The sequence below is a fragment of the Ochotona princeps genome, chromosome 7, assembly GCF_030435755.1.
Source record: "Ochotona princeps isolate mOchPri1 chromosome 7, mOchPri1.hap1, whole genome shotgun sequence".
Classification (NCBI taxonomy): Eukaryota; Metazoa; Chordata; class Mammalia; order Lagomorpha; family Ochotonidae; genus Ochotona; species Ochotona princeps.
In genome coordinates, this window is record NC_080838.1 from 44,164,170 (window position 1) to 44,190,740 (window position 26,571).

Genomic DNA, 26,571 nt, shown 5'->3' on the forward strand with positions numbered 1-26,571 from the left:
CCTGAATTTCAGACTTCCCTGTCCTTAAACCCTTAAAACTGACCCATACTCAGTTGCTCCTGACCTGTTGTCAGACCTCTTGCCTGTGGCTGACTCCTGAGCACACCGACACAGGATATTCATCTTTGTCTTGTTTCATGGTTGGTGGAATTTCCCAATCCTAACCCCATGTCTGGCCCAGCAGCAATGGTCAGGAGAACAGCTGTAAGAAAGTAAATTTGTACTTGTTTTCAAGTTATAAACACCTCTCTCTCGCCCTCACTCTCTCTCTCTCTCACACACACCCATGCACACACGCACACACAAGAATAAAACTCTTACAAAAGAAGCAGTGTAGAATCATAGCTAATAGTTATAGGAATGGATATCAGAGTTGCATAGGTCTGATCTGCTTTGCCAATCACACCGTACTTACCTCTATGCTCTTGGGCAATTTATTTAACCAGAATAAGCCTCAGTTTTCTCATTAGCATGATAAGACCCCAAATGATTCTTGCCTGTGGGAATATTAGTCTGAATAATTACCTAATTAATTCAATAACTAAGTTAATAGTAAAGATAGATTCTAAAAATACTGACTCCAAAATGAATCATGTCTAAACATGTAGTTCTAAAACATAAATATCATCATTATTATCAATGTAACTTATTTTAGAGCTAGAACTAGTAGCAACCTTAAATATCCAACTATCTTTTTTTTTTTTAAGAAATGAGAAAATTGTGATCTGGGGGCAAGATTCACAGTTCAATGACTAATACAGTTAGAAAAGTTTCCATTACTGTATCCAAAATGAATGTGTTTAACCTAGACTTAGCAACTGAGATTTTGAATGTCATCATTCCACTGGTTTGTTTACCATCCATCCCTTTGTCCGTCCACCCATCTGTTCTTTCAAGAAGCATTTAAATCATAGTACCTGCTGTTTCTTGCGTTCTTTCTGGCTTCCTGGGAATGTGAGGACAGTTCAATCTACCCTCACAGCTCTTTCATTTTATTTCCTCTATTGGTTCTTATGTCACTCTAAACATCCATTTGTCCTATTAGAAAATGCCTTAATGTTCATTTTGCACATTAAAAGTTACCCTTTATCTAACCACATTGATTCCATATCTTTGCTATTATGTCTAGCGATACAATAAATAATAAATACATCTTTCATATGCTGATTTCATTTTTGTTAGATGAATTTTCAACAGTGGGATAATTGTGTCATATAGAAGATCTTTGTGCTGTTTTTTTGTTTGTTAAGAAACTGTCACACTGGCTTTCAAAATGGTTTTACTAATTTTCATTCCCACCAACAGGGTATCAGGGTTCTATTTTCTCTTTGTTTAATCCTTTGTTATTTTTCATTTTTTTGACACATCATTATAGTTGAAGTGATATTACGACTGATTGCGGTCTTTACTTAATTTCTGTGATCACTAGTGATAGTTAGCCATTTGTATTTCTTCTTCTGCAAATGTTTAATCAGATTCATTATCTACTTCACAACTGGATTGCTGTTCAATCTTTCCAGTTTCTCATATATCCTGGAGGTTAATCCATTATCAAATGTATAATTTTAAAGTGAAAAAATTAAAAATAGCTTAAATATAAAAAATTTAGCTGGTACATAGACCTGTATGAATTTATGGGGTACCATGTGCTATTTAAATACATGTTTGCATAATAAAATGTTAAAATCATGACACATGTTTCCTAACACATAATTCATTTCTCTGCACTAAAAATATTCAGAATCCTTTCATTTAGCTCTTTTTAAAGAAAATACATTATATATTATTGTTATCTGTAGTTACCCCATTGCACTGAGGAAAGAACGTCCCCACTAGTAGAACTGGGTCTCATACATACACCATTGCTACCGAACTATTACTTAGCCTCTAGGTAAACACACTCTTCATATGTGCTAAGCATTTATCTTTCCCTGCTATTCGCTATCCCTTGCATTTGGATTCCTCTTCTTTAGCACAGTGAAGTACATACTAAAATGTACAGTAAATGTAGGAACCTGAAAAAAAAACTGTGTTTTAATGGGTTTTAAACGACACCAGAACAGTAGTTGTGTTTTATACTAATTTTGGAAGCTTACCATTTTGTAGGTGCTCAATAAATGCGTTAACAATGACAGTAAAGGATGAATAGATACTTAGAAACTTTTCTGCAAAATGGTTAATTAATGCCTATACTTAATAGCTGCCAGCCTTTTTTGTTTGTTTGTGTGTTTGTTTCACCTTTGCTTTTGGCTATAAAGAGTGTATTTCAGGATTAGGTAGCAGTTGGCTCAGTACTGCATGACTGGCAGTTGATACTGATCAATGCAATTGAAGAGGTGCTGTGGTTTTCAGCATATACACTCCAGAATACCCATTTACAACATTTCTATGCTTACCTGGAAGGCTTTTTTTTTTGACATTTTAACAATTCTGGCTATGCAGAAACTGAAAATATGACAGCCCAGATGGAAATTTTAGCTTTGCAGAAACCATTCACAAGAGAACCTATCCCAACAAAAGACGAATCAGAAACAAGAGGATCCACTTTTTTTCTTTTGCTTCTATAAGAACTTCCAATAGATTTATTTTGAAATTTATTTTGGGGCACAGGGTCTTAAAGATTGTTTGCATGGCTGATCTCAGATGTACATATGAAAATTCATTTATTGGACAAATATTCAGGAGTTGTTTAAACAATTCAGAGGTGTTCTTGCTCTGGCAAAGAAGAATCAGGTTTTGAGTCAAATTCATCCGGTCATCTAGTTTTCTTCCTGTCTTCATTTTTCCCTAAATTAATCCTTTCAGTAAACCCACCCAAAGGATGAAGCTAAAAATCATGGCATTACCTTACCTTTTTTTTCTTATAGTACACATCCAATACCTTACTCCACATCATGTTGTCTCTCTTAAATAAATGCAAAATCAGATCATTTCCCATATCCATCACTGCTACAAGCTTAGCCTACTTACTATGTACTAATTCAATAGTTTTATTACCAGCCACCCTATTCCATACTTATCTTTTCAATCTGTTCACAGCAAACAAGAATGATCCTGTTAAGAGGGAAATGAGTTTACTTCATTAAAGTGTAAAACACATTAATCTCTCCTCATTTCATTGAGTGATTTCCTAATTACTACCCAATTGATCCTTATATGACCTGTCAGTGCTATCTTGTACTAATTTTCTACCACTCATAGACTGTATCACTATTTTCTCAGCATTTATCAGTCATTGTACCTTAGCAATATTAACCTGGCTATACCATACACATGGAGTGTTTTTCCACCTACATCTGGGCAGCTCATGTTTCTATTTCCTTTCAGTCTTTGTTATTTTTTTCTCAGTAAGGTCTTCTCTAGTAACTATCACTATCTGAATATGTAATCCAGCAGAAATATTTCTATTTTGCTTCTTTCATTCTTTACTATTTTGTGCTACCACAATCCAATATACCACGCATTTGGCTTACAACTTATTTCTTTTTCCCTAATGAGAATATAAAACACTAAGAAGGTAGGATGTTTATCTGTTTGGTTTATGCTGAGTGCCTAGGACCATACTGGGAATATAGAAAACACCATAGGAAGATTTTACCAAGAAGTGGGTGGAAAACTTTAAAGGAGTGTGTGACAATTTATTAAATGAATATCTCACATATTTAATAGCCTCCTGACAGGTTGTATTTTCCAAAGGTTGTCATAGCAATATTTACTACATGACATGTTGCCCTAGAATATAAACTTCCTGGTCTATCATCAAAAGGGAGAATGGCTTGTAAATGCTTTGACTAACAGAGCCAAGACAAAATCAGTATAATCTTTCATTTCAGAAAGATTAACAGTGATATCTCATGGATTTTGAAACTGATAAGTCTCTAAGGAATTACAGGCATGTCTCCCAAATATTTTCTGTTAAAAGCACAACTCCCAAAATGTGTGAGAAGATTGTCACATAGCAGTATAATAGGGTGCCTCTTTACTAACAGATCGCATTATAGTAAACTAGAGGAATTATACTCGGAGAATTGCACTCAAAGACTCATATCCAACAGGAATTATCCACAATCTGAACTTGATTTAAATATGACACACAGAATGTAATATGACCTATATTCATTAAATAGTGTTATCTTTCACGGTTGGGAGACTGCCTTGGGCAGCCTTCAGCTGCCATGCTGGGCTGGGCAGCTGGTTCAGGCAGCCTACAGAGGCCATGCTGGGCTGGGTGGTCCTGGTGCCAATGGCCCTGGGCAAAGCCCCTGTGCCTCCCAGCAGCTGAGTCTGGGGATTTGGTTGTGTGGATTTTCAGGGGCACTGGAGGTGAACAATGACCTGAGGCTTCATGTCCATTTAAAGAATTACTGCTGAGGGACTTTCATGGATAAGGACACTGTACATACAGGTAAGTGAGGGGCTAAGACCAAATGGTTTGGAGGGGGGAGCAGGAGGGCCTTTAATGATCAGGCTGAAATGCCAGCACATGTGGGAGATCTGAGCTGGGGTAGCTAGCATTGACCACCACCAAGCAACACTCACTGGCACACACTAAAGCTAAGGCTGGGGCCTATCTGGGAACGCAAAATCAAAGTACCCACCAGTGACAGTTGAAACAGGGGACAGGTGATGTTAGGATGGACCATGACAATAACTAACATGTGAGAGAATTAGGTATGGTAACAGAATCTATGGGGGATATGTGGGCTCACCCCTGTGGAACTGTAATCTCCACTGTCACACCCAAGAGCTGAGGATGGGAAGAGGTCTGGCTGGGGAACTAAGGGGATGCCCCAGCTGAAAGTGGGCTGGATAAGGTTACAGACTCCCTTGGTGTGGATGAGGATTGGGTCTGGAGAGCAACAGAGTGGGCTAAATTATAGCACACAATGGTGCTTGTGAGAGCCAGGGTGGGTGTACAGCAGGCTTGGCTAGGTCCTGACTCCTGCTGAACCATTCAAAAGCTTTGTCTGGGCATGGACCAAACAAACGTGGCTGGGCTGCAACACCCAATAGTAAGAACTGGAATGGGTGTTGACCAGTTGAGTAAGGCCACTGTTCCTGCTAGGACAAGAGTCAACCTGAGCCAAGGACCCACTCCTGCGTGCAAGATCTGCCACTGGGAGGAGACCTGATAGTGGAGCTTGGGAAACTCCTTCATCAGGGCTTAGTCCCTGCAGGTGAGCACAAGAACCAAGGCAAGGAGCAGCCCAGACCATGCAAATCTGTGGTACCTGCCAGAAAAGATATGGGTCATGTATGGGGACAGACCAGTTTGGGTCAGATCATAACATCCATTGGCAGATCTAAAAACCAGGACAGAGTGCAGAGGGGCCAGGTAGAGCTGCAATACCAGCCAGTTCACATTAGGGCCAAGACAGGGATTTGGTTGGACTGGGCTAGATTGTAGCACCCGCAAGCAGGAGCTGGAACTGAGGGCAGTTTGGACTGAGCCAGGCTGCACAACACGATGGTGGATGCTGAGGTGAGGGAAGCCATGGCAGCCTGCGAGGTGGGTGTCAGGTTTGTGAGCCCCAGCGGTGAGGGATTTGGCAGGCTCAGGTTGCCTGTCCTGAGTCCTGGGGTCTGTCTATGTGGTGGTGCTGGGTTCGTGAGCCCTGGGGGTGGGAGATCCAGCAGGGCACAGTTCCTCTGGTCTGGGTCCTCGGGCCCTCCTACAAGTGAAAAAGATGGCACAGTGGATGCATCCCCTGATGTACATGAGAATATGGCAGCCCATTGGGTACCATAGCAGAGGAAGTAGAACTGAACAAATTGGACAACTGCCCCAGCCAAATGATGTCAGCAAAAGCATGGGTAAACGGAGACTTGAGGTCGACTATGTCAACCAATGGACATTGGGAGGACTGCCTTACTCCTAGCTCTGCAAAATTGACAGTATTTCAGAACTATCCAAACTACTTGGGCAGATCCCTTAGAACATGTACCACATCAGGACCCTGAGTTGATATCTAATGGCAGTTTCCCATCCCAGGGTACTGGAACATTAGAAAGGCTGGGTGTGGCTTCTCTCTTTATCTTTCCCCTTCCTCCAGAGACAAGAAGAAGAAACAGAAAATTTTGAAACAATTATTTCACCCACTAATCCATAACCCTCCCTCCTTCCCACCTTGATCAACCATGTAATCATCATAAATTTTTTTAAAAAAAATTAAATAGAATAAGCGTTCACAGTAGGGAGTGAGCATGACTTCCACGTAGAAGGAATTTGAATTAATATAACTAACTTGCTCGTTACAGAGACTGTAAGATTTGTAAGATGAATATAACAATGCCTTCTGTCTCATGTAACAGGTGCTTGAAATTTTCCTAACAAGTTTATACTACTTTCTCTCCCTAAAAATATGGATGAGTTTGTGACTTCTTTGAATAACTACCTATGGAAGATTCTACTGTATATATTTTGAGATGTTAAATATATATCTTGACAATAGAATGCTGGACTCTTCTGCTATTGCACATACGTACAATGTCAGATTACACTTAAATAACAAAATGATAGACTTTTGACTGTTTTTGAAGCTCAATACTAATGTAATAATATAGAGGAAATCAGTGGGTAGAGGGAACTTTGGTGGAGGTGGGGATCCCAGAGCCTATGCACCTGTATCATCAAATAAGATGATACCATAAAAGGCAGTATTGCCTTTGGAATTCTGTGCTTGGACTGATTATCTAACCTTTAGATATCTGACTGAAACATGGCAGCCCATTTGGTATGGAAGCCATAATATGGAGAGAATGTATATAGGCTCTTCACTCGGCATTTCTGGTTTTTGAGTCAATGCCAGTTCAGGTTCCAGACAAAGGAGTGAATGAGCTTTTGGATGATTCTGACCTCAAGATAAAAAGTTAATCCTAGACTTAAGGTTTTCTAAACATAGTAAAGAATAACTACTGCATCCTGTCTAATATCCTAACTTAAAGAACCTAGCAGAAACATAACATGGCTAATTTGACCCACTGTGTTTTGGAATACACAACCATCCACAATAGTAACTGGAAGAAACATCTCTGAAAAGTGTGCTGCCCCAACTTGGTTGCTGTTCTACTACACTTAGAACTTTTCTGTTCTTGGAACTTGGACAAGACTGATGGAAGATTAATGATATGGATGAGATTATAGCCAGTCACTCATGTGAGTGACTCCTGCCTGGTCACCAAGACCTATATATTTGACCTACAGGTGACAATATATGCATAAGTGAGTTCATCTAAATGAGAAAATCCATGTAGATTCATGAGAAATAATAAATAGCACTTTAAACCACTGACATCACATATATTGTTCAATGCAAATAAACTATAGTGAACATGTTGGAAATAAGGATCCCAGTGCATTTGTGATCAACTGGTTATTATTAATCATTTTACATGAATGTTTCTGACCTCATCATGTAGGCCAGAGGATCATGAAGGAGGGACAATTTCCTCTATATTATTCACGTCTAGCATAAGCAATCACCATCCTTCTTATTCCACCATTCCATTCCTTGCATCAAATTCAATGAACATACCTTGATTGACTATATAACAGCTCATTTCCTCTGTGGGATCAGACTTACATCTAATGACATAACGTGATTTATGAATAGTGTTTTGTTTCAAAGCCTAGATAAAGAAGAAAAAGGAGAATAACCTTAAAACACAGGACAAAATTCATATTTTATCAAAGCTAAATTGGAATCTGGAAATATATCTTTAAAAATTCTAAATTTAGGTGTACCATTTTTTATGTGTTTAGGATTTGGCAGCAGTTTTTATCTTTTCTGCTTTAGAAAGGTTGTCTCCAGGAGGGAAATGGAAGTTTTATATAGTTGTCAATGAACCCTTTATGTTCCCCCTCAAATATCAAATAACAATGTATGTTTGTTTATACCCTCCACATTCCAGGCAGAATATATATATATATATATATAAGTCAAGAGCACCTATGTTCATGATAAGATGCACTGTTCTTCTTGGAAGACTAAGACTGAATTTTATATATTGAAATAAATAGCACTTTGTATTTGTGTAAGGTAGTAAGGTGGCCTTTTTAGACCACAATCTATCATTCTATCTTAGGGATAAAAATAAACCAATAAGGGAAGGTAAGCCTGTAAACCTTTTGCCATAATTAAGGTAAAGGCAATGTAATTTGAAGGAAATAATTCAAAAAGAAATGAATATTTATAGTTTGAATTGATCTTATTTAATTGTCTTTGAAATAAGATTTTAACTAAGATTTTCTAAGCATACAAGAAAACTGTACCCAAATTCTCTTTCTGTTTGCTGCATACACTATTTTTAGGTAATAATTATCAACTAAATTCCAACATATACCTGGACATACCAGATAAGGATAGAAAAAAAATTAATGATCTGGAATAGGTGACTGTGTTTTCTGGTTCTGTTGCTGAATCCCTACCATCTGGCAGAGGTTAAATATGAGTAGAAAGGTAACATAGTTTTGTGACACTAATTTTTTTGAATCATCTGACACTCAGAGTTAGGTGACTCTGGGAGATGTTTGTTGAGATTGTGAAAATATAGCCGATAACCGTAAGAAGTTGGAAGGTAAAGGGGGGACTGCAAGTAATTTCAATATTTTAAAGCAGTAATAAGGACAAGATCAAGAGGAAGTGAGTGAAAATGTAACATTGATAAATTTGTCAAAGAAGGTAACTACCAAAGAGGCTAAGAATATGAGAATGAGAAATGAGACCATCCACCAAGATTTCCCAAGCACTATGCCATTATAAGGACTTCAGCAAGAATTGCCAGGGAAGAGAGTGATCGTTTAGACCATTTTGAAAGGTTTGAGCTGTGAATTTTGTCAATGAAACATAACAAAAATCTTAGTCAAAATGTTAAGGGTATTTATATGGGAAGGGAAAGGAAGAGACTGTATGGAGTGTGTATGAATTTCAATTGTATGAAGACTCAGTTGAAGAACTGAAGATTGACAAACTAGTTACCGTGGCCACTGTTCACATTGCTTAAATGTAGATCTATGAACTTGTAATTTGGGCTCTCATCCAAACCCCTGGTGAAGGTTTTCATCAGGACAAAAACCATAAAGCAATTCTTGAAACATGCCACTGAATTCATCCCCCCAGCCATTACCTATCACAAGTGAAGACGACTTCAAACATCCTGTATCAAAACGTGCTTGTTCTCTGGCTTGTCCTAGTCCAGTCAGGTACCCATTGCACTCTCTTATCTATGTGTCTCTTTCCTTCATAGGCATCTCCACAGCCAGGAGTTCCGGGATATTATGCTCATTTTCCTTCCTATCTTTATCTTTGAAGCCAAGAACCATTCTACGTCCACCTTTCCCATAGGGTCTCACAAAATTCAGTTCTTTCCAAAGGTCTCACTTACTTTCTTGGTTTAAAGTCTGAGTTTTGTCTAATTGTGAAAATAAGGCTTATTTCTGGCAAACAATGTGACATGGGACAGGAAAGACAGAAAACAGAATCCTGGAAGCAGGGTTATGGATCACCGTGTGTGATGGGGTCAGTCCTCAACATTTCCAGTGGCCAATTAAGTCAATGTTTTCTTGACATCTGTACATTGTAGGGTGGATGGGGGCGGGATGTAAGTTATCAAAAACCAAGCCTCACCTGATCAGTTCTGAGGTCCTTAGTAATAGGTCCTTTCCCTCATGATCTCAATAATATAAAGTTATTTCACATGCCTCATTCTCAAAGCTAGCTTCTTTATACTTTTCTAATGCTACAATCTAAATTGGATAAAGGATCACCACGGCATTTCTTGTCAAACTGGATTCTCTGCTGTTTTTTGGTTTTTTACTCAGTAAAGCTTGGAAGAATATTTTAAATTCCTCATAATTTTTTTTAAATATACAGTTAGGATGGCAGATATATTTTTTTTATTTCTGAGCACTTGGAGTGACATCATTTTAACCGAAGACTCTGAGAAGTATAATTGTGTCTAAGTTAAACTGGGAAAGTTATCTGTATTGACTGAAAGAAGGAACACGAAAAAGGCTAAAGTTTGGAAAGACTTCTGAATAATGAAGAGGAATGCATGCTAAGCCAAGTACCACATTCTTAGTTGTAGAATCTATAGAAATCGAGAGTGAAGAAACAGATGGAGATTGAGGTATAGACTCAATATCACTGGGAATGTCAGATCAGAAATTATTTTTGGAAGTGCAAAAGGAGCTTTGTGTGTAGGAGGAACTCATGAGCTGGGATACAAATCCCAAGAGGTACTAGACAAAGAATGAAAAATCAAGTCTTGGGGGGTAAGTGGGGCTCACATATTTTTTTCAGGAGTTATTTGTTATTTCTCTGAGTACTAATTACACACATTTTCAAATCCTATGTCTTTTGAATTTTTAAATTTGGACACCACCCAAGATGATTTATAGTTAATTTCTAGCATTTATGCCATTCTTTTCTGGTTTTTTTCCCCTTCCTCCACTCAGATGTTCCAGAGACATCACATTTATCTAGATAAAATTCTTATGTAGATTTTTAGCTTCTGGAGATAGCAAAACAGATGGAACAGCTATATGGGCACAGCAAAATAATGAAAGGATTTACCGGACTTACGGACTGGTGGAAGAGACTGAATGTAAGACAAGCGGCTGTGCGTGCATGCTTGACGGGACTTGTAGTGCTCACTCAATCTTGCGGAGGAACAAAGGGCTGGCAGGTGAAAGAGAGCAGCAAACACTGTCAGGCCAGGTGTTTGGCATTAAAACTAGGCTATACTGGGGATCCCAGATGGCTTGAAAGAGAGGTGTGAATGAAATGACCCAGAGAAGTCAGGAGACAGCAGAGGAAGGCAATAAGCTACACTTAGGGTACTTGCAATTAGAGGGATTTCAATTGCTTGGCAGTTATTTCAGTGATAATGAATGTTTGAGTCACTCTTGAATAATGGATAGATATATTTTTTCAAGAAGTATTGTCTAGACTCTCATCTCTAGCTTTTGCTAACCCCTCTCGGTAGTTTTCGTTTTAAAGGAGCAGGAATATGTTTAAGAGCTTCTAAAACCAGAAAGAAAACTAGGCATTTTAGTGAAATATCTGCCAGATAATCATGTATTACTAAGACATAAAAATCCAAAATATTGAAAGTAAGTTGTCCATAATAAATATGTAGCCTTTATATATTCTGTCACATAAAGTATGCATATTAAATGCAAAGAAAAATAAAATAAAATTATTAATCAGATGCATTTTTCTATACATATATGTATATTGAAAGGGCATATTCATCCAATATTGGAATACTGGAATACTGGGAGAATTTTTTCTTTGGGAGATGTTAACATTCCTATAATACTATCCAATTAAACTGCATGTATGTATATATACATATATTAGTAACTTATGAATTAACATATTTTTATTTTTATTTTACTTAACAGACTATATTCCCCAGAATTTTCATAATTAGAACAAACTTTTTGTTTTAAGTTTTCATGTATTGGTGAGAATTGGTGAACCTTAAAATTTTTTGATTTGTCTTGGTAAATACAATATTGATTCTTTCAAAAGATGTTTTCAAATTGTGGGCTTTTAAATTTTTTTATTTGGGTTTAGATCCATGCTGAATAAATTTAGTTGGATATTTACTCTTTATAATCATTGCATTATCTTTTTATGAGTCAGTGGTAAAATAAAAACAAAGGCAAAAATTTAATTCTAATAATGCCCCAAACAGCTTGCTACATTCTGTAGCTATTAATCCTGTGGATTTGAGAGGCTAAAGAACAGGTTACCTGCCTTGTAACATATATATATATCATCACTAGATACTAAATAATAAAACTATAAAAGTAGGGAAAGATCATATATCTCAATTATTTTAATATACTTAAGTATTTTATATAGTCAGAGTTTATCACAAGGTACTAAGCTTAATTATGAATGAAAATTTGTAAACAAAACTCCTTTAGTGTTTTGCCTTTCTTCCCAGCCTTCAATTGAAATACTAACTACCCTTTATTCTGAGCCATCATCTAAGAGTTTTTGCACATCCCACATCCTTGGAAAACAACTGTCAGAACACAGGGTAGACATGATATATGCCCAATGCACAAGATTCAGTATCTCTAAGTGAGGGTTTCTTCTCTGTGTGAAACCCTCAGCTGGTTCTTGCAGCAGCACTGTGGAAAATGGACCTTAAGGAAGGAAAGAAAATGGAATCCCATAAGAAAAACACATGAAGCTAAGGGAACCTTTTACAAATACACTATTTAATACAATGGGTAGGATACAGTAATAAAGCAGCAGATGTATTGGCATTAAGGTGGCACAAATTTTCCAAATATGTTACAGTGCATCATGAACTAACTTGCAAGTTTTAAACTGAACACACAGTATATACAAATAAACAGCAAATTTCTGATATATAGTATCAATACGAAATATTTCCCATAAAGTCTACTAAAATCTGTATTTGGGATTTATAATACAATGCCTGTCAAATTTAAAATATATTGTATATGGGGCAAACATTTGTCGTAGCAATTAAGCTGTTCATTGAAATGCCCACATCCTATAATGGAGTGCCTGATTTAAGTACCCACTTCCCTCCCGATTCCAGCATCCTGCTAACATACACCCTGGGGAACAGCAAGTACTGAGTCAACAGTTTGGCTCCCTGTTTGCCATGTAGACTCTCAGGGATGAATTTCTTGCTCAGAGGCCATCGCATGCATTTAGGGAATGAACAAGCAGATGGCAGTTCTATCTTTGTTTAAATAATGAAGGCCTTAATCTATATCATGTAACAATTGAAAATGTGAAGTATAGACTTTTGGGAATATTATAACCATTTCAAGTAGAAATGGTACAGTTATGTAATGAAATGAAGTAGGCTGCCTCTCTCAATGAGCATCTCTTCATTTTTTTCTAGGTCAACATTTTTCACACTTGTCATTTTTTTTAAAGATTTATTAATTTTATTGGAAAGACAGATGTACAGAGAGGAGAAGAGACAGAGAGGAAGATCTTCTGTCTGATAATCTTCTGTCCCCAGTGGCCGCAACAGCCGGTGCTGCGCCGATCCAAAGTCAGGAGCCAGGAACCTCCTCCAGGTCCCCCAGGCTGGTGCAGGGTCCCAAGGCTTTAGGCCGTCCTCTACTGCCTTCCCAGGCCACAAGCAGGGAGCTGGATGGGAAGTGGAGCTGCCGGGATTAGAACCGGTGCCCATCTGGGATCCCTGCGCATTCAAGGCGATGACCTTAACCATTACACTATCATGCCGGGCCCTATTGTTTTCTTCCACACCAAATAATACATACTGAATTTCTTTCCTTAATAAAAACTGTAGAGTATTTTTTCCTGGAAAGCTTGTGTTTTTAATAGACTTTCTGAAGTTGTCTCACACACACACACACACACACACACACACACACACGTGCGATTACTAACAGGATGAAACCTCCCAATCTGCAACAAGTCCTTATTTCAGTCCATAGTGCATGCTCTTCTCTCCATATATCTTAAAGTTATGTAGCTTACATACAAAATGTACAACATAATCAATACAACAAGCAATATTTGGAAAACAAAGTTCTGGTTACAAATCTTACTTCAAGGCTTAGTAGTGGAATGAACTTGGAAAAGCTACCAAGTAGCTCTGGGGATCTTTTCCTTCTTCATAAAATTGGGAAACAATAACCCAACTTACCCCTAATTGTCATCTATAAAATTACCTGATGTACCTGAATACATTTATAAATCACTAAGTTAGTAAAAACCTATTACAAACAGGAAACATACAAATGGGCAAATTTTCCCAAAGCTTAGGGAAGAATTGGATAAAGTAAATATCCCATTACTTTACTTAATCTGTGTGAGTTTATATAGCTTTGTAAGTCTGAAGAATGTTTCTGAGCCTCTACACATTTAATATGCTATTATTTGAATGTAAACCAGTTCTGCATTAATAAAATTTCTTGTTTTATTACTTTAGAAGACTCAGTGCCTAAATACTCTTCATATTGGCCCCTGACGAAGCTACTCTACCAATGTTAGTCTTGGACAATTATTTTTAGACATGGTCTAGAAAAATTTGTTAAGTTCATAAATGAAACAAAATCATTATGGAAAAAAGGACAGGCAGAAAAAAGACATACTTGCAATAATTAAAGCATGGTGATTGTATACGGGTGCTTCACAATATGCAAGTCCAGGACATAATCTGATATTAAGTTTTCACAGTGTAAACATGTGAACTAAGCCTTTGTCAAAGCAAATAGTTAGCTATTTTTGAAGGAACTGGAGAGTCTCTAATGTGTGATTAGAAAAACAATTCCATTACCTTCACTGAAAAAATAGATAAATGAAAATGATATTAGTTATGGCAGTAAATATGAATGAATTAATCTCTGTTGTAAAACAACTAGAATAATTATTATTTTAAGATATGTATTTATGCATGGGAACAGGTAAAAATGTCAAATAATAATACAAACAGAATGACTAAATAAATTTGTACATATCTATATATTTTAATGCTAATCAACTAAAAAATCACTTTCAGAGACTACATAATGACATTGAAAACTTCATAAAATAGTATTTATAATCAAATAGTAGAAAACAATATTATTTATTTTTTATTAAATATATTAGACATTTAGGAGGTGGGGAACACATCTGATTGATGATAGTATAACATATAGTATATATTGATGATAATAGCTATGTGGTATGATTATTAATGATTTTAAAAATAGTGTCACTTTCAAGAAAATAATTTCTAATATTTTAATGGCCATATTTTACTTGCAAAGTCAGAAAAAATAAAGTCTTAAGAGATCTTTGACAAATCTTGTGAAAAGTAAGCCCATAAAGACAGAACTTGCAACAGAGTGAGAATAAAATACAGTGTAGGAGCAGTTACCCAAAAAGGACACAATTTGCAGAAGAAATAGCCAACAGTCTCACCTGCTGTGGGGAGATGAAATAAGATGGAGATGAAAGGAGACCATTGGGGACGTCTAAGTGGAAGAATGATAGGTGGACTTTTCAACAGCAGTCCCATGGCTGGTTCAGAGCTGTTTGCTCAGCTTTTGACTGCTGTTACTTGAAAGGTGAACGGTGGAAGAAATCAGTTCATTCTTCTGAGGATGTTAACTATGAAAAGAAGAAAAATTGGGTTTTGCCTTGAAGGTGTTATAAAACCAAAGATTTTTGTTGTTGTTATCCTTTGTTTGAATGTATAAAAGCTTAGTGAAAAAGAAAAAGAAATGATGCTGTCATTTTGATTAAAAAAAAAGCAAAGGGTATGGAATTAGGTGAGTCAGGATTCGAATCTGGACTTTAAGGGAAATTCTAGTATAGAGGAGAACACAAAATAGTTGTCATTTTATCCATGTTATTGGAAACTTCAGCTTATCTGTTAATCTAAATTATAGATTTATATGGGGAGTCATATAATTTAAAAGCATGTTTTAATTTAAAACATATAAAGGCATATATATTTATCAAGCTAAATAAAGCAAAGCATTTATGAATACTTAACTCTTCGATGAATTTGTTATAGTTTACACTCATGTTGAATTACTTAAAATTTCCAGTTTTGAATTCTTTATAATGAAGCTACAATTTAAAGCCCCTAGACAACAAAAAGCTGTCTCTAGCTTTGAGATTTTTTTTCCACGTCTTATTCAGCTACAATTTATTATTTGATTTCATCAAGACTTTCTAAACATTCAATTTCATTTGCAGAGAAATAAAGTGTTTTTATTGTTTGTTTCAAGCATATGAAGGAGTTCTTTAAAAATTCATGAAAAACACATTATGAAAAATTCATGAATTTCAAAAATTTTTCAAATAAACAGTTAAATTTCATCTTTCCACAAAGTCAACACTGTTGACTTTGCACATGGCATGCATGATATTTTTTTACATTTTAAGTGGTGACAAGTGTGAGTGAATGAAATAACTTTTGGATAAACACAATTGCCAACAGTTCAATCCATGGGTAATAAGAATATTCGGGACAATGGAAGGGTGAGCCCAGATGAGAGCATGGACTAGCCACAGCACAGTCTGGTGGGTTTTATTTTTAAAAACAAACATGTAATTCTGATTTCCAGTGAGTCAGGTAAGTGAAGCGAGTGTAAGGTTCTACAGCTAAAATCACATTTCCACTAACGTAAACAAACAATACAGCAAGTCCTAATACTAAAGAAAAAAAAAATCTTTATATTGAAGTGTATGTAACAGAGAAGAGACATTCCTTACCAAACATCTAAACATAAAAGGACATAGTTATCTATGAATCATATACTTAATAACATGCTTTTGAATATAATTTTTTAGATTTTCCAAAGTTCAGAAAAATAAAACAACATCAAAAACTTGCAACCCCATTAAATAGGTACCAAATATTATTTGTTATAGTTATCTCTAAAACATAAAATAAAATTTTTGAATGCTTTCTTCTGTTGAAGGTTGAAGAGATATAATTATAGTAGGTATCTTTGAAGAGATCAATGAAGAATCAGCATCCTGGTGATTTTTATCTTTGAGAAACTGATGTATAAATTTAGCTTTTGCTACTTTCTATTCTCACTGTAAATTTCCATAAAACTAGAATAGACAGTAGAGACCTACTTATGTAATTTTCTACTGTGATTGAAACCAAGATCAATTTCTTAAAATCTTAAAAGAAAGCTCATTACTGCTCCTTCTTGCTACAAGTATTCAAAAAACTTGGGACGTATCTTGCATGACTGCTGTTCACATCTTACAGGACTGACCATCGAGGCATGTACACAAAGCAGGTCACTTAGCCAAGGCAATGAGGTCAGTTACCAGAATTGCTTTTTCAAAATAAGAGTTAGGCCAGAGGGGAGATTAAGTCATCATTGGGGGTTTGGGGAGGGGGCGGAAAGCAGTGGAGAGCCAAAGAAACCGAACGGTTGGGTTGCCAAACTGGGAAATCTAGAGCAGGGAGCAGATTGCTTAGACAAAAAGAGATCAGGCTGACACAGATGGAGATGCAGGAGCTCAGGGGCCAGTTTCCAGTCTCAGGGACGTCAGCATCTTTACTACATTTCTGCTTCCTGGGGTTTGTACTTCTTTTCTGGGATCATCCCACTGGGCTTGGGGCTGGAGTTAGTGCTATCTCTGCTTTCCGACCAGCTGCCTTTACTCTTAAACAGCCTCATGTCAGCACCAAACATCATCTTCCCCTCATTTTCATGATTATTTGCTACTTCACATGATATTTTTTCACATAGTTCAGCAAGCTCATTGCCTGGTTGGTTGCTGCTGTGTCCAATATATGATCTTAGACTAGTTCAATACTCATGTAGACAGCAGGGCTGAAGCTGAGGACAAAATTTAAGGAAACATTTATTTTCAGAGGCTTGTAAATGTCTTGTCATCACCAGCGTCTGCAACCCCCAAGACAACTCAATTCTCTTAACACTCCTATTCCAAAAACTCTTCAACCTTGACAGTGGATTGCCCTACTAGCCTCAATATCCCCTACCCCTCTGCAACTTTCACAAGTTTTGTTATCTTTAATTTTGTAGATTGTTATCATCGTCATCATTCCCTTATGCATACACCCTTTGCCCCTCTCAGTGGGAGAAAACTGGAGCAAATTAAATTCTTTGCATGCCACTTCACAGCCATGTACCTGAATATTCTGTTTTGAAAAAAATATGCAATCATGCTAGAAGGTTTTTCTTTACAGTAATGTTCACGAAACTGTACTGGGATCTCCAGGATATTAGAAAATCATTTTGAATTTCTGAAGGACATGTACTTTGCTACTTTTCTGCGGGACAAGTTTGTACCTGCTCATCTCCCCTCAAAGTCTCAATCTATCTCTCTCTTCTTTTATTTTAATAAAAAAATTTTTTACACAGGTAAGAGGGATCCGTTCCCATATGGGTCTCTGATTAGGGTGGGGAGTATTGGATACAGAGGAAAGTAGGAGTGTCAAGTATGGACGGATGTGAAAGGGGCAAATATTTCAGGTTTTTTTTCCTTTATCCATAGGGAAGGATAGGGTGGGGGCCACTCCTTGCTACATCAGCACCCAGGAATTGGGGGTCGCTCATTTGATGTTACGTTACAGATCCCAATGTGGGGAAGAGTGTTCCAAACGTGTTGTTAATTGAGTGATTTTGGTAGTTATCAGAAGTTGTTGGTTTTATTGCTACGAGCTTAAGAAAGTCTTTCCAAGGTCTGTTGGTTGACAGAGTTCACCCTAGTGAATCCACAGACCCAGGAATGTTCTGCGAAGCTTGACCCAGGAGAATTGTCCAACCTGTTCTTCTTTCTGTATTCTTATGAAGCACTTGATGTCCCCTGATGCCTTAGATGAGCTGGCTGTCATATCCCCCATGTGCATCTGGTCATGCTGTCTACTTCACAGGCTAAGCAACTGAGAGGAAGCCCAATCCCAATACATGCACTCCAAGGCCACACATGCTGTGTTTCCCTGTGGACAGGATTTGAGTCTAGAATTTTAGATGGAGAGTCCCCCAAGAGATCTTGCCTGTGGTGTGTGGACCAGCTAGCACAGAGTCAAGTTTGATCCATCGTCTGCACTAGCTAGTGCACATACCAGTGGATGTAAGCTACCTGCTCAGTTCTGCTCCAGCCCCATATCCCATGTGAGCTGATGGGTGCTGCAGCCCAGCCCAGCCCAGCCAGCCTACCACAGACCCAGCCCTCACGCATACCAATAGGTGGCTCAGTCTAGTGGAGGCAACTTTCAATAAACCTCACTAGTTCCTCGTCCAGCCCCAATTTTCATATGCCAGTATTTCCTTTGGCCTAGACCAGCCAAGCCCACATCCCATTCAAGCTCTCATACACACCCATGGGTGCTGTGGGTTATTTAAGCTTGAGTAACCCCCAGACCCAGCAGTCACATATGCCAACAGGTTTGCCACCTTGTACACCTGACCTTCCCCCGGTCCTAGCTCTCATGATCACCCATGGAAGCAGTGGCATAGCACAGGAGTCCCAGATGTCCCCCTATTAGGCCTGAGTCCAGTGCTCAATCTTGCACATGCCAGTGGGTGCTGTGGCCCAGTCTGAGATGGCTCATCACCTACATTTGGCAGCAGGTGCTGCAGCCTGGCTCAGCCCAGCCCATTCCTAGTCCAGCTCCTGCCTAATGTGCAGCAGTCTAACCTGGCTGGTCCACTCGCACCACAAGCCTCATTTGAACTGGTACGTGTTGTGGTGCAGCCCAGCCTGCCCTGAACCCAATTCTGCTCTCATTCACGCCAGTGCCTATCCTACCGCCAGACCTAATTCACACTTCTGCCAACAGATAGTACAGCCCAGCCTAATCTGGCTTGTTCATAGCCCCAGCTCTTGTGCATACCAGCAGGAGCTGCTGTACTTCCCTAAGTCCCTACACAAGAATTCCTTAAGTTGCCCTACAGGCCCACTCCCAGCCCTGGATCTCACATGTGCTGGCAGGTGCTACTGCCTAGACTGACATGGCCAGCTCATAATTCTGGCACTCACTGGCAGGTACTGTGACCTAGCCCTATTGGCCTACACCTATCCCAGTTCTCACCAATGGATGCTACGGCCTAGCCCATCCTGTTCGTCCCCAGGACCAGGCTCAGAGTTATTGTCTCCCATTTCATTGAAGACATTTAAACATTCACACAAAAAGAAGTGTGTGCTTTGGTGTCTATCCCTAATATAGCTATAGAATTTACCTATTTCTATTTTTACCTATATCATTCACCTATTATATATCTTTCTTATCCATTACCTATCCATCTATCTATCTTGCTATCTTGCTATTTGTCTGTCATCTTGATATCTATCTACATCTCTGTCTCCCCTGTTCAAAATGTAAGGACAAAGATCTCTGCTTTGCACGCTGAGCCCTTAAGAGTATACTGTGAAGTCTAAAACCAAACAAATTCCATTTTTTTTTAATTAAATGTACCAGTGGATAAAGATACATAAGGTTTGGTGCTGTTGTCTGTTTTAGAAATGATGCTTCAAGGAGCTGACACATTGGCTTAACAAGCCAATCTTCTTGCCTGAAGCTCCAGCACTTCATCTGGGAGCTGTTTCTAATCCAGCTGACTCACTTCTGATCAAGCTCCCTGCCAATGTCCTGGGAAAGCAGTGGAGTAAAGCTCTAGCTGTTGGGCCTGTGCACTCACATTGGAGACCTGAAAGAAGTTCCTGGCTCCTAGCTTCAGATTGGCATTTAAGGAGTGAACCAATAGTTGAAAGAAGTGTCTCTCTTGCCTTGCTCACACTCATTCACTCTCACTCACTCAATCTCATTCTTATTCTCACTCTCAGTCTCTCCTTCACTTTGTGTAAAATCTACCTCTCAGATAAAAATAAACAAATATATAGATAAATATGTAAAGAAATTATGCTACAGGCCATAATAAATGTTAGGTTTAATTAACTAAATGCTTTCTTAAAAATCAAAATTTCAAAACTCGCAAGAAAACAGAAGTGCAATATGGCTTGACTCTGAGTTTAGGTGGTAATTTTATAAACTTAAAGTTTCTAAATTTAAAAATAATAAGGAAACTAATAAGAAAAAACATGTAAGACCAACACAAAAATCGAAACCATCTAATTGGCACAAAACGTTGTGAATACAAATTTAAAACAAATACAGAAAGTGTTAATTATTAGAAATAGAGTACCAAGCATGTAATAGTACCTTAGCATGTAATAGTAAAATAACTAATCAGATAGGAATAAAAAAGTAACAAACCATAGAGAAAATGTTAAATCCTATTAATGCAAGAAATAAATTATACTTTAAAATTCTGCCTTAAACTATATCCCAACTGCCAAGGAGGCCACAGGGAATTGGATACCCTCGGAGGCCGAGTACTCTGAGGTCACCCACCCCCAACCAGAGCTTCCGCAGGGGATGGAAGAAGTCCAAACACTACCGTGCGGAAACCAACGTCATCGGAAAGACAACCAAAGCCCTGAGCGGTCCGCAGAAACAGAGGAACAATAAACGTCCTTCGGGACCAGGGAGGAGAGCTTTCTCTGGTCCGAGCCTGGTTCCACCTCTGGACCCCCACTCTCCCTCGCAATGACCATCGGGATTGCTCCGAAAACCCCTCATAGCAAACAAACAATCATACAAACTAAAAAAACCTAAAATAAATAGACAAACAACAAAAAGTAGAGCTTGGAATCTGACAGGAAAGAGCTGGCATGGATTGGCTCATGCCTCGCTGGGTGGGACACAAAGATTAGTCACTCCTCACCATGGTGTTGAGGATTTTCCTGCACACCCCCACCCCCCAAAAAAATGTTCTGCACCTTAATTGTCGACAGATGTCTTGTTAGAGTTACAAACCAGTCTAGATTATCCTAAAATCTGCCAAGATCAGCAAAATTATACTTCAACACAACAAATGGCTAAATACTAAAATGAAATAGACACGAGACAGCTGAATGGTACCTTATAGCCATTTTAAGGTATATAGCAGCCGGTCCTGTATATAAACTAAAATTGAAATGTCAATGAGCTAATCATAGGTTGTGGTTAAGCACTTGCTTTTTTTTTTTTTTTTAACATACTGGTTACTCAAAACCATGTCAATTCCATAATGTTGCAAATTGCTGTTGATGTTATATTGGAACTCTCAATTGACTGGGATGGTATTCTACCAGCTCTAACTTCGGACCAGAGATGGTCTCCCCAAGAAACTGTTCAACCCATCTGGACAATAAGTAGCTGGACTCTATGCTTGGTATATGTTTGTAAGGAAGGAATCTTGATTGAATTTGAACTGTAATTCTGGATCAAGGGGGAGGGGCGTGGGGAGGGGTGGGAGGATTCCCAGAGCCTATGAAACTGTCACATAATGCAAAATAATTAATAAAAAAAAAGGAAAAAAAATTCTACCTAAAAACTAAAGTAATAATTAGAGCATTCTTAAATTGGATTTCATTACATTTAATAATTAATATACTGACAATACATTTAATAAAATTTAATTTAAAATAATAATGATTTGAAAACTAGAATGTAATGAGCTGGAACTTATTTTTTCCCTCAAGTAACTTGAAAATGCATACTACAATTTAAAAAGGCATTATGTATTTTTAATTAAATACCATCTGAAAATTATTTATATTTCAAAAGCAATCGATTATTTGAAACATATAGAATTGTTTATGAATACATTGAGCTCATAACAAAAATTTTATGACGCAAAAATAAGTTTTATTTCTCAAAAATAGAAGTTTATCCTTATAGAACATTATGCATCCTTTAGAGATGCTATTTTCCAAAAGAAGCAATAAGATCAATAGAAATTAGATATATGATGATACATTTTAAAATAATGTAATGTTCAAATAAGACAGCTTTCAATTTGAAAAAAATATAGAAATAATAAATATAATCAAATAAATACAACTGTTGTATCTGGAAAGCATTATGGTGTTGCAGATGACTTTATTTATTAAGTTTTGATTTATTTTTATAAGCTTTTCCAATGAGCATATGTTACTTTTCTAATATTAAAATATTTTAACACATAAAATAACAAAATAATCTAAAATAGTAGCCAAGCATTATAAACAAATAACCATACCTTTGATTTATCCTATACAGAGTTGAATGGTATAAACATGTGTGCATGTGTGTGAGCATGCTTGTGTATGTCTATATTATTTATTTTCTCCTACTCCCAGTAGATTAATTCTGATGACACAGGTTTACTGAACATGCTCGATCCTCTTTCTCTATATTTTTGCTCTTTCCTCCTACTTTTTAGCTTCTGTTTCGAGGCCTAATCTGATAACCTGTTCTCTTTCCCTGATCACCTCACTCCTTGTAGGCTGTTCTTTTTGGCTACTCCTGAATCGCCTTCATTTGTGAATTAGTTTTCTTGCCCATGGCTCATTGGATTCTTGTGTTGAACATACCAGATATCTGCCTCTGATCAGTTCCCACATCATACAAGATCCCTTTTGGAGAAAGATGGGAAACTCAGGACGACTTCCCCCCACTGTTGTCTACATCCTGAAAGCTCCCCCTAACTGCTACATCAGGTCTCTAATGATCTGCTTGTTTCTATCCACTTAACAGCTGAGCTGTTGCAATTTTTAGGCTTTGGCAACTGAGTGCCTGATCAGTTTTCTTATAGCACTGAGCTTTGTTCTTAGTTTCCTTAGGAATGCTCCAATGCAGTCAACATTTTGCATACTTTTTCTTCTCACTTCTTCCCCATTTGCTTCCTTCAGCCAACCTTTATCTTCATGGGATCCTTCTGTCATTTCTGGACAAACTAGAGCCTGCAAGCCTCTCTCTCCTGCATCTCCTCTCTTAGCTACATCTTATCTCTGGGAATTATCCCTTATTAAAAATTACATAGATCACAGAAATATTAGCATTTAATAACCGTGCAATTCCCTCACTTTTCGTGAAGTCTGATGATGCCTGGAGGCTTTGAAGCATGGAATATTTATCCAGGTAGCATTTTCACATTAATACAGGATTTGTATGTTAACAAGAAATTAGATTATAATCAGATATCTCAAAATCATGGGACTAAGTGATGTTATACTCTTTGTAACTGTTGTAATTGATTCTCAGACATACATCTACTTTCTTTTTTAAAAAAACAAATTGTGTTCATTAATCACATAAGAATTGTCTATCTCTAAAATAAGTTTCTCATTTGTATGAACAGAAATTTCAACTTGTAAATTTATGCCAGACTGATGAATTTCCAGTTCCTGGGGTATGTGGAACTTACCAGAAGTATAAATGGCTTCACTGCACTTATCTTAATTATTTGTTTTATTATTCTTCCAGTGCCACAAATTTATTTATATTCCCTATGTACATTCTTGAGATATTTCTGCTTAGTGAACGGCAGAGTTCACTCTATTGAGTTTAGCCAAAGCAAAACATCCAGTATATTAATTACATTATGCTTATTGTGAATAATCCTGCCAATATATCTTATAATTATATAATTTATTGAATATATTATATACTTTATTGAATATAAACTATATTATTGGATTTTATGTTCAGTAATTCTGAATTTGTGCTTTTGTCATACTTACACATTTTTCTTTTGTTTTCAAATGTACCAGGACCAATGATCATCAGCTTTTTACTATTTACTCTCAATTAGGAAATAAATGTGCAATCTGTGTAACATTTAAAAAGTTTACTTGTGCTTTATGTATAACAAACACAATTACATTTTTAATCATCTAATTATCTAATAACTAATTCATGTTTTACCCATTTGCATCAGGCTTGTAATCATTTATCTTCCCAAGCAACCTATTTTGAATTGCAAGAGTTTCTGTACAGAAAGGACTTATGTCTTCTGTGATATGGAACAGGAAAGAGGAAGAAACTTGGGATGTGAAAAATAAGAACCAGATTAAAAAAAAAACAGACAAAGAGTTTGATTTATGAAACAGAGATTCAAAAATAGAAAGAAAAATGATGGCTATCAGCAATGATCAGAGTAAATTTATATACCACTCTCTTCTCACTAGTACATTTTCAATGTTCTTAATTACCAAATATCCCTGTTCCCTTGTGGATTTGTAAACTCAGCTTCTGGGGAAGTGACTTCTGCCTCCTCTGGTCTTTAGGAAGTGACTGTCAGCCATGCCTCTGATTCACCTGTCGGAGATGCACACCTGACCCCCTCCCCCAGTTTTCTGGGCTCCAGAGGTATCAGATCCAGCATCAGGGGTCATCACTCACACCCTTAACTTGCATGAACCCTTGTCAAATTCTTTTTGAACAAGATGGAAACATTCAAATTCAAGTCACTGCATGTGTGATGCTCATAGTTGTTGAATGAGGGGCTCACCATGAAGTACCATACTCTCTGTTACTCCTACTTAGGACACTGAACAAATCTTTCCAGATTGTGAGAGTTAGAAAAAAAAGCCACACAACTAATAATTGGTTGCCATCAGGGTTTTTTTTATGATGTCCATGTAATCTATAGGTGTCTATAATCTATAAGTGTCTCATTAGGGGTCCAGGGGTCCAATTCTTATTGATGGTGGCTTAAAAATAAATTTCAGTGTGAGCTGAGGGTTTTTCTGAACCATATTTCTATTGGTGATTATTTATGGTAAATTTCAAATGTGGACAGGGTTAACTACATGGGTTGAAAAATCATTGAAACAATAGAAAGGGATAAAACCATGGTAGCTGGAAAAGTAGCTTTGCCATACTGTCATTATGAAAGATAGCATCATAGGAACTGCTCTTACATGCTATTTATATAGTGAAGCTGGCCTTTAGATGGAGATTGCTAGTCAAACAGCAGAAGTACTTTGATATGAGGGCTGTTGAAAAATAGAGATCACTGCAGGTCCAAGGTCCAAGATGCTCAGTCTGTCAACTGATGTGGAGGGAAAACAAATTTTTAAAGTGATATCATTGCATGATATAGTGTTTCTTAAAATAGCCCTCCCTTGTTTTCCCTATTACAGGTTGAAACCCATTCCTTTGCCCTGCACTGGTTGTCTTTCTAAAATCCCAACCAAAGCCTCACCTCTACATCTTCCTCTTAATCTTAGTTCTCCAACCAGCAAACATTTTCTCCCCATTAAAATCTCCGCCTCATATTTCAAACCCACTGCACACCATTGCTTTCTACTTTATAAGATTTTGAGTAGATTGATTTTCCCAAAAGGAAAGGACATAAGGAGCTTCTTAGTGATGGGAAAAATGCTCTGATGAGCAAAAGGAAGGAGCTGCACAATTATACAGCTTCAGGAGGAGATAAAAGCTGTTATTAGAAGCTCTAATAGCAGTAGCCCTGCAGAAAATAAATGCAAGATACAGAGAAAGAGAGAGCCAGTGAGGAGGCCATTGTACTCGGTTGGAAGTTTAACCAACATTTTTTTTTTTATAAAAGCAAATTCACTACCTGGATTTATAAAAGGTAGATGGCATAAAAACATCCAAAATATTAAGTTAGCTTATTGGGATCTTTCCACACTTAGTGCTTTTGCATTTGCTAAAAGTACCTTGTCATATTTGTTTCTCTGTTATCTGAGCTTTTCACAAATGTGCTAAATTTTGGAATAATGCAATTAATGCCTATTTGAAAATATCTGAGTGCTTTTGCTAAATAGATATCAGTGGTATTCTTTCAGATGGTTTTCTTGGTGTTGAACTTCCCACAAAAAATTTAAAGTGTCTTCTCTATACAGACATGGACTTAACAGCAATATTAGTAAAGTTACCTAATTGATTTGGACTTAGAGTTAATTTTTCCTACTTGTTATGATAATTGTTGCTTATTTCTATTTTAAGAGTAACAAACATTATTGGACTTAGATAACAACTAAGTATATATTAACAGTAATAAAATAAGTGTATTCAACATGTTAAATCAGTATGGTCTGGTGCCCAAGTTATATTGCCTCAATATTTTCTAGATTAATGTGTACATGCAAGGCCTTCAGTAATGTAAAAAGATTTAACATCACTCATATACAAAACGGGTTAGGAAAAATGAGAGAATTATTTTTGATTTGGACAAAACTGAGAGAATTTTATGTGATTTTCAGAATGATGAAAACCTCC